This window comes from Aplysia californica, unplaced genomic scaffold (assembly GCF_000002075.1).
Source record: "Aplysia californica isolate F4 #8 unplaced genomic scaffold, AplCal3.0 scaffold00260, whole genome shotgun sequence".
NCBI lineage: Eukaryota > Metazoa > Mollusca > Gastropoda > Aplysiida > Aplysiidae > Aplysia > Aplysia californica.
In genome coordinates, this window is record NW_004797530.1 from 34,711 (window position 1) to 44,749 (window position 10,039).

Here is a 10,039-nt window from a genome sequence, read left to right on the forward strand (position 1 = left end):
CTCTGGGCCCACCGGCCATCGACCGATATCGGTCGATATACAAGGGCGTGAACTCGAGAGAGTTAAGTTGGTCTGAAAAGGGGAGCCCTGCGACATAAAGAGAAAATGACAGCAATCAGAAATTCTAACTAATAACTTAAACACCGTCCACCGTTCTCTCTCTCTTTCTCTCTGTCTCTTTCTCGTTCACACTCTCTCTTTTTCTTTCTCCCCCCCTTCTCTCTGCTTGCAAACAAAATTTATCTTTCAACTGAGCCGTGGAACGTTTGTTTACACTCGTACCACGGGCCGTCACGCGCTAAAACGAGGTAGATCTAGCGCCCAGGGTTCGTTCAGACGCGAGATAGGGCAATTGAAACATCTTGGTAGTAGTTAGACAATCTTTGATAACATCAGGACGCTGCATTTCTATATTGTTAGTAACTTTGTCACCGGCATTCAGTTGAATGATAATAATTAAATAATAAAGGGCGATAGATCTAGGGGATCTAGTCAACTCGTGAGGGAAACCTCGGAAGACGACAAAAATAGATAGCGGAAAAACATCATGACCTATTTTGTGCTAGGTGCTCTCAATAGCATGTCGCTCGGAAAGCCGCGCGTGCTTACACTACAAAATAGCCTACGGGGTGCTCACTACGAATGGAATCGGCCACAACAGTGGGCACAGTATGTACATTAGAAGAATAGGCCTAGATTCTAGATCTAGATCTATCTATATCTAGATCTAAATCTATATCTAGCCTACTGAAAAGTTTCGATCATGCAGAATTTTTTCCCAGTTTCACCATCATATTACCGTAAAGACCCTCTAAATCTTGTAGAAAATGTTGACTTGACTGTGGCTACGGACTAACGTTTCACTACGAACCCAGGTCAGGTTGCTCCACTCTATCTTTCAAGGTACAAAGTTAGAATGTGTGACGCATTGTAATCCACGCAGTCTAAACTCTAAAATCTTTTTTCCTCCCCCCGGACCATTATAATCTCGCCCGTGTTCGTCCGTTGATTGGGTACTATCGCAATAGATAATCTAAGTCCTGTTGCCTGAAAAAAAAAAGACTCTAGTTCTATGATATTATCATTATATAAAAAGGATAAAATTGTTTTATACCTGGCAAAATAATGATAATAATAATAATAATAATGATGATGATGATGATGATGAAGATGATGATATTATTATAAGTACTACCACCACCACCACTACTACTACTACTACTACTACTACTACTACTACTACTACTACTACTACTACTATAACTACTACTATCTGTCCCCGTAGAATTATGCGATTGTGCGGCCGCGGCGTGGCCGCGTTTTTTTCGCGTAATTCTGCACATTTACACAATTTTGGATTCCCCGCGTTTTTTCACGTTTTTTCCATTTTTAAAAAACAATACAATTGATTTTTTAACTAACGCCTCGCCATGTGACTAAAGGGAAATAATCGCCGTAATAAGTCTTATTTAAGTTAAAAGCTGGCTATTTCCCTTGGTAGAAGATCTTGGTTATGGTTTGGGATTTTGTTCCTTGAGCATGTTCAATTTTTCAATCCATCAAAAGTTGTTGTTCTCATATCTGCTGATGCTTCATGCTTGACAGGTGTCCCTGGTTTTAGTAATGTGCCAGCATCAGAGATCCAGATGTCCTTTTTTTTGTTTTTAACTTTTTCTTTTCCAGATCTAGAAATCTAGATCTAAATCTAGATCTAGATCTACAGCTGAAAGTTACAGAGATTATATTTTTTATTTTAAAATTTTTTAAAAATTACAGATGTGTATTGTTTTCTTTACAAATACACTACAAATTACTGATACTGATATGTTCTGTTTCAAATTTTTCTGTACTTAAAACATAAAAGTCATGAAAATTTGTGTTGAAAAAGTGCAAAATGTCGCGAAAGGTGTTACGGTAACTTGCATAATTTTTTCATAATTTGGCATTTTTTGGGCATAACTTGGCCATCTAAATTCGCATAATTCTACGGGGACAGTACTACTACTACTACTACTACTACTACTACTACTACTACTACTACTACTACTACTACTACTGCTACTACTGCTAATAATTATAATAATAATAATAATAATAATAATAATAATAATAATAATATTAATATTAATAATAGAAATAATTATAAACCCCCCCCCCCCAATAATAACCATCTATTTATTCTACTAGAATATAAGAACTTTTAAATTCACTAGTTATCTACACAAAATAGAAATGTGAAGTACTTGGATCTAAATGTTCCGTAAAATTAATAGGAAATGTGGCATCACCATTTTTTCTCCTTATGCCTGGTTGGGGGGGGGGGGGGGTAGCTGAAGAGAGAGAGAGAGAGAGAGAGAGAGAGAGAGAGAGAGAGAGAGAGAGAGAGAGAGAGAGAGAGAGAGAGTGTGTGTGTGTGTGAGTGTGTGTGTGTGCGTGCGTGTGTGTGTGTGCGTGCGTGTGTGTGTGTATGTGGGTGTATGTATGTATGTGTGTGTGTGTATGTGTGTGTGTGTGTGTGTGTGTATGTGTGTGTGTGTGTGTGTGTGTGTGCGTGTGTGTGTTATAATACTTCAAAATATTATATTTGTGTCGTTGTGCATGTCTTCGGAGATGACTTTTGGTTCTCTTCAAGGTCAACGCAGAAAATCACGTCGACCGCTATAATATTATGTCATTTCTCGCAACTGTTTCAATTTTTTGCCGTTACGTTCTCCGAGGTTTCGCAGTTCTATTTTTAAATTTAATTCTTCTGCAGTGGCACCAAAGATAGTGTGTATGGGCGAAAACATAGAGAACGCCGATTTCGGAGACTGACTTAGTAAGCGCAAATAGGTATAAAAATTCCCTTAAATGATTTCCAACTTGCCCCACATAGAGCTGGCAGACTGCAGTATAAGCTCGGATCGGCGTTGTCGGCTTTATCGGAAATCGGAATCCAAAGTACATTCTTATTACGCCAAAAAACCGGGAAGGGCGTCTCGCTAGAGCGCTGTCAACTCACGACCTCAACAGTACTTTCTTGTCCTATCTCCATTTTTTAACAGTAAAGATGTGACTTCTTCTTAAGCTCACTCTTTGTTGTGAACTGCTTTCACTGTTACGTGTATTACAAATGGAGAGCAGACTGTGGCGGTGGGTAGTGAAGGGCTCATGGGCTTGAGCCCCTGCCCCCTCCCCACCCACCACCCCAACTCTATCCCAAAGTAAACGAAAAATTCTCCATAATGAAATAAGCAGTTGAAACTGTTATGACCACACGCAATGAACACAGAGTGATCACCTCGGCGGCTTGCTCGTTTATCCAATCACTGTTGTCACCGCTTACAACTTTAGTAACCCAGCAGCCAATCAAATGTTTTTAGGGCTCAGCAAGGGATGGGCCCTTTCTCACGGCTCGTCCTTTATGAAAATCTTCTTGTAAAAAAGGTAACAGACTTGAAAAAATAACACTGCAGCGAGGGCTCACATTCTCCTAGCCCTGACAATGGGGTGAAAGTTTACAACACACTTACCCCCAGTGACACAGATACCTATTCGCTCATTGGTTCTTTGTCGGGTGCGTTCAACTTTCTCAACTTCACGGCCCAATCCAGCTCATAGAAGTAATTATTATGTTTGAAGTGCTGTGTGTGCATGTTTTGTTTGTGCCGCTTCGATTTAACAGTTATACATGAGGCCGAACTACTTTTAAGGCAACTTCTTCATCACATGAAAATTAATTAGAGGAAATTTGGAGGTGAATCGGCTTCATCCCCACCATCAACAAGAATTAAACTAAGAAAAAAGAGACTGAAAACAAAGGTAACTCTTCTCGTTTGAATGGTTTACTAAATGTCGTGGCTCACCGTGAGTATAGAAAAATCATCACTGTTTAGTTCTTATTGCTTGCTATTTGGTGATGAAGAACTGGAAGCAATCTAAGCCCCACCCAAATTTTGGTCCACCCACCGCCACTGCACCAAAGAGTAATCCAGCGGGCTCTGACCACACCCTCGCAATTAGCCATAAATTTCTCATTTAAGCAGTCCTTCAGCTCATGGCTGTGGACCTTGCTCTTCGGCTGGTTGAATTTTTGGTGTTGCTCGGATACACAAGGAATACCACAGAAGGTCGTGATCTTCTCAAGTCCGGCTACTTCTGTTTCCAATGCGCACTTGACGAGGGGTTCACCAGAGGACAGTTTCTGGAAATTCCTAGGAATGTATCCAAGAACTTGTCGTAGTGCATCTCCAGTCTTGAATAGGTTAAGATCTTTGATCTTTTTCAGTGCATCCGAGCTGCAGATGGTCAAGTACGGATGTCGTGGAAGCTCCATGGGAAGAGGGAGGGTAGAGGCAGCCATAAAGGTCCTTTCTTACTGAAGAGGTTGAAGAGGTAGATGGTTTGCTCGGCCCGGTTGCCACACCTGCTTTCGCGAGCCGAGACTTTTTGTGAAGGTTGGGAGCTGAGGAAGGGTCTTTAGGGTTTTTAGATTCCATGACTATTATGTGGGAGGTTCAACTCCGGGCTCCCCGCCCGCCACCGAGCCCAACAAGGGATAACCAGAGCTGTGCCAGGGCTACCCCGGAGTATAAGACCCTACCGTCAAGATTGACGGTTTCAGCTCCCAACCGATTGAGAGGCATGGGCCATGCCACCCTCCCTTCTAAGAGTAACAGGAAAACCTAGGCCAAAGATGTGTGTTGGTGAGGGACAGTCCGCAGACTGATCTCACCTCAACTGCCAGGTACCCGGCTTCCCTCCGCACGGGTCGCACCTCACGCTCAACGAGGCACTCACTCTGTGGGATGGATGACCTCTAGTTTTGCTCCACATGAGGTCAGCGGTAGAAGAAGAGATAGAAGAAAAAAGAAAGAAGGAAGGAGAAGAGGAAGATACACCAAAGTAAATGTCGCACACGGAACCCAGAGGGTTGGGGTCCGTGTGCCTCACTTCGTCATTGGAGGGGTTTCGACCCCTCTTGCATACAAGGCAGTGGGTCTATTCATATTCCCCCGACCTACAGGGAGAGAGAGAAGAGAGAGAGGGGGGGGGGGGGGGGAGAAGTTCAGTTGGCAGATGCTGGAGGAAAGCGCTGTGGTACGGGAGAATATATTAAAGCTATGCAAGAATTTCACCTTAGTCAAAAAAGCTGATTCGTATTGTCAGCAGCTGGGGTAGTGATTTAAGGCTGGTCATAACATTTCTACAAAAAAGTGTACCTATTGAAATGACATAAGAATCGATAGCCATCTTGAAGGCAGTATCTTTTGTCTACAGACTACCATCAAGTTTTTTCAATACTTCCCAAACCGTACTCTTCATGGTTGTGGAGTGTCTACTCCATAATATTGTGCTCATTCGGTGGTAAATTTCCTGAAAGAAGATTTAATATGAGTAAGACTTGTTCGTCTGACACAAAACATGAAACTGCCTTGGAGTTTCGTTCGATAGCAAGAGTATTGAAGCCCCTCTGGTGCCTTGCCTTTGCATGTTTACTACACCATCAGTTGAGTTTCCAACACATTGCTTGAGGTCAAGGTCAGTCCAAACGAAACTTCATAAGAAAGCTGAACAAACACTTTGCTCTTCTTTTCTTCACGTTTACAAACTCTAAATAGTCTCTTTTGGACCAGTTCTATCAACATAATGTGAAAAACAACTGAGCACTGATTCTGTATTGCAATGTCTTGAGTAGTATAACCATTTGATCTATAGCATGCCTGTGTAATTTCTTCGGAACCTTTCTGGAGACAACAAAGTCATAAATGGACTTCGACTTCGCGAATTTTTTTGTCTTCTCATGCTGTGTCTTGCTGATTTGAACTATGTGAGAGAAATGATCGGCTGTGCGTGGACCATATTACAAAGTAACTTCCAAGAAAGTATTAATTAATTAGGTCGATCTCCTCATCGTCTAGAGTGTGAGCTTCCTCTGCATTATTTCCTCTAGAGCCCATGAGACCCCTCTCATGAATGAGTCTGACGACACCCGCAGCTCTATTCATCCCTCGTCATTTCTTTCTGACCTCATCTCGAGAACGAGGAAGAAGAATCACGGTGTCTCTGTGCTGACACATGAGAAATGCAGAACTGTTGTTGTTTGGCTCTAGAGAGCAACATACAAGGAAGAGAAGGGGAGATACAGATGAAAGACGTTTGATAAGAAGGAAAACAGACCACCTGTCAACCACCCAGCACAGGGCGTTGTTTAAAGGATAACTGTATGGACCATTGTTCAATACAAAGTATTGAAAGAAAAAATTGAGTGTATAGGCTATCATTGCCACTGAGAATTTCATACCCGCTCGGCATTCATTGAGCTTAATTGTGACTTGCTGTGCTTCATGGTTTGGAATTGATTTTTATGCCAAACAAAACGTTTATCTAAAATATTTGATACCTGTAAGGAAAGTGCAGTAAATACAACAATGGGACATTGTGTGTTATAATGAATGAAAGCTCTTCATATACTACATATATTCGATCGTATCTAAAATTCCCCTTTCTGAATGAATAAAGATGGTCTTTATGTGCCTCCTGAGTGAAATAAATCTGGTACTGGTTGTTGCGGCGTCACTCTCTCTCATACTCATACCATGTTTGATTGTATAAATAATTGTATGCTTTATACATCCATCAACATAGTTTAGGTCAATCATGGAGGTGGGCTGCTCCAACCCTGGTAAAAAGAGAAACAGTATCCAAGCAGTCAGGGGGGAAAACTCGAGAAAAAGGGTTCCCCTCACAGGAATTGAACTCACGTCCTTTGCAAGTAATGGTAAAAAGCCTAACCATTATAAAACTCCTACCCAATGCAGTAGGGGAATGACAAGGACAGTCACACATGACAGGATGGTTAAGCTTAGTTTTAGTAGAGATTTTACGGCGCTCGCAACGGCATTAGGTCATATGAGTGCCAGAAGATTAGAGGTCACACAAGAAAACAACAATATAAAAAAAGAAGAAGGGGAGATAAGGACAATACATGTTTGATAGGAAAGAAGAAGCCAACCACCCATGATGGTTAAGCTCTTGTAAGCAACAAACAAATTAATGATAGTAATAAAAGCTTCGCACCAGCAGGACACTACTGGTAGAGCCTGCTTCTTTTCTTTTTCTCTGTTGATTCTGTCTGTCTGTCTTGCTTTTAGTACAGAATGACAGTACAGTGGAACTCGGGTTTAACGAGCTCGGATTCAACGAGAACTCGGATTCAACGAGATTAGATAGATTCCCTGTTTTTTTTTCTTTTTTAAAATCAATTAAAAATAACCCAGGTTCAACGAGTACTTAAATCAGTGAGCTCGGATTTAACGAGGGTGAACAGTCCCTGCAGACGTGGTTTCGCTCATTTTTCTCCCAGAACGAACTTAATCTTTTCCCGGAACCCATCCATTGCTCCTGCACCGTGAACCATTATTCACTTAGCCGATTGCATGCGACCAATCAACGGGCTTTTTTCACATACCAACACATGCGTTGTTGGCACGCGCACGTGTCTACTCTGGCGTGTGTCGGGGTCAGATGGGAGGTCTGCATACGTGTGGCTGTGTGTGTGTGTCGGGGAGGGGGGGGGGGGCACTAGCGGTCCGGGCGTGGAACGTCGCAGATACAAACGCCTCAGTCTTTTTTTTCCCTCGGCAACTGATCATTATCACAATAAGTATAAGCTAGTCTTGACGTAGACCTACGTAATGAATTGTGCGCTAGTCTATGGAATCAAAAGTTGCCGTATGCTAGGCTCTACACAGCAACTCAACTTTTGGTAAACAATCGAGATGACACAGGCGTGTGTATGTGAACGAATCGGTCTTTCTTTTTTTTTTTTACACAGCTCATAATATGCAGGCATTTCAGGCACTACTTGCGACTTCTCTTTATACATTACTTTCTTAGTGTCCGTAATTATCTACACAAAACCTCATGTTTGCTATACCGAACACTCGGATTCAGCGAGATTTTAGGTCAGGCCCGGCGACCTCGTTGAATCCGAGTTCCACAGTATTGTGTTGATGTGCTTCTCCCCACTCAAACAATTGAATTTGAACAAACAAACGAAAGACCATGCACCTACAAATGAAGTACATTACCATAAACTTAGAACCAACACATTGTCTTTGTTTCAAGCACGCTTTATTACAACAATTCTCTTTCCCTTTCTTTTTCTTTCCAATAAAGTGTGTATAATAGAGTCAAAATCCTAGTTCACTTAAAACAAGGTTTAAGTAGAAATGTTACCTTATCCTGTATTTTTTTTTCTTTTGGTATTCTTCACAAAGCAAGTACATATGCATATGTACTTCTGAACTAGAGTTTTACATTAGATTGAGCAAAACAAAACCTAAACCAGCAGAGTCTGGGTGTAAGCCAGATGACAGACAACCCACTGCTCTGATAGTGTGCATTCTATTCCTCTCTACTTTGAACACTGTCTGTCTCCATGGCTCTTCTTAATTATTGAATCGTACAAAAGCTGCCGTTGGGGAAATGAGATCATGTTGATTCTATCAAAGAGTTTGAGCGAGACACTCCACTGAAGTAACAAAAAAGCAATATAAGAGTTAAACATCATGGAAAGACTGGCCATTAAATAAAATAACAGTTTGTTTTTGGTATAAACTGTAAAATATAATTTAGCTGTTGTGTAATCACAGCTGCTTTTAAAATGCACGTAAAACGTTGCGAGAACAAACAATGTAAATAAGAAAATTATGATTTCAATTCAGATTCTTGCATGGCAGAGCTAAAAAAGATTATAAACATTGGAAGCAAAAGCATGACATAAGTACTGTACATTAACAAAGGAAGGAATGGTGCATCTGCTTTGGTATGATAAATAGCCCCACTAAGCGCAGAGGTAAGGTAGAACAAGAAACAAGGTAAAATGACAAAACTCCCAATTTAGGACAGAAAATCACAATAAGTGTGAAAAAATGAAGTAGATATTGCTTACGAACAGGTGGAGATTTGAGGTTGACGAAATTGGTACTCCCAAAACGCCGCTTTAGTGGCGATCCTAAAATGTGGAACCATAAACTCTATTAAGTGGTGATCTACAATGTAGAATGAAAAGCTAACATAACTGCATCATACCCCCCCCCCCCCCCAAACATGCTCAAAATAGGTACCAAGAAGAACGGGAAAAATTAAGCAGATACTGAATAATAAACAACAGTAATGACAAACAAACAGCCAAGAGTACAACTCTTCATTCTCAAGAAAAGCAAATTCAACATTTTAATAAAAAAGTGTTTTTACGCCTCAACTGACAAAATTTAGATAATTTAGGAGACGTGATTCCACCCTGCCTGTTAGTGCCAACGACGGCTGTGAGGGACACATCATCCTAGCAGAAAGCAGAGCTACCTAATAAAAGAAAGTTCTCTCCGGCTAAGAAAACTGTTAATATAAGTTTAGAACACAATTTGCTAGACACATATATATATAAGCCTACACAAAACAATTTAACAAGGCAAGAACTGTTTCTATATTCTTGCCATCCTATCTACTATATCATGTATATGTATAAGGCAGAATGTGATCAGCAAAGAAAGGCCTTTGCAAACATAATTTACAAACTAAAAGTATACATCATATATTTTGACAAGACAAAAATAGTTTCTATAGCCATGTAGCACTGTATCAAAAAAGGGGAGACTGTTATTCTGCTTGACCGTATTGCAAATGTAGGCAAGATGTACTAAAATAAGAAAAGCAGTGAAAGTGTATATATTACATAAACACAAAACAAATAAACGAGCCAACAGTGGTATACATCTTTATACATATGGCACTGGATTTTAAAAAATGGCAAATATGTCTTTCAGTACTAAACATTCATGACATATGAGATGGACAGAGAAACTTGACCAATCTCCATTACAGATACATGTATGGACAAAATACAGTAGAACATGACTATAGTGGCATCCGTACCGGAATCCCCTTTTTTTTTGGTCTTTGTAAACTCAATTGACTGTGCTTGGGTTTAACGAGGCAAGGAAAGGCCTGAACTTGGGGAGAGATCGAACGAGCTTCAGCTGAGGGAAGGAGGTTG

The 10,039-nt window shown here is 40.7% G+C and overlaps 1 long non-coding RNA gene across 1 annotated transcript in view; it reads right to left on the minus strand.

Annotated features, from left to right (window-relative positions):
* LOC101847500 overlaps positions 1-915 on the minus strand; it is an 8,704-nt gene extending 7,789 nt beyond the window's left edge. The window contains exon 1 of the long non-coding RNA XR_220577.3: positions 800-915. This is a non-coding gene — a long non-coding RNA (uncharacterized LOC101847500). The remainder of the gene's footprint in view (positions 1-799) is intronic.
* Between the last annotated feature and the right edge of the window lie 9,124 nt (positions 916-10,039).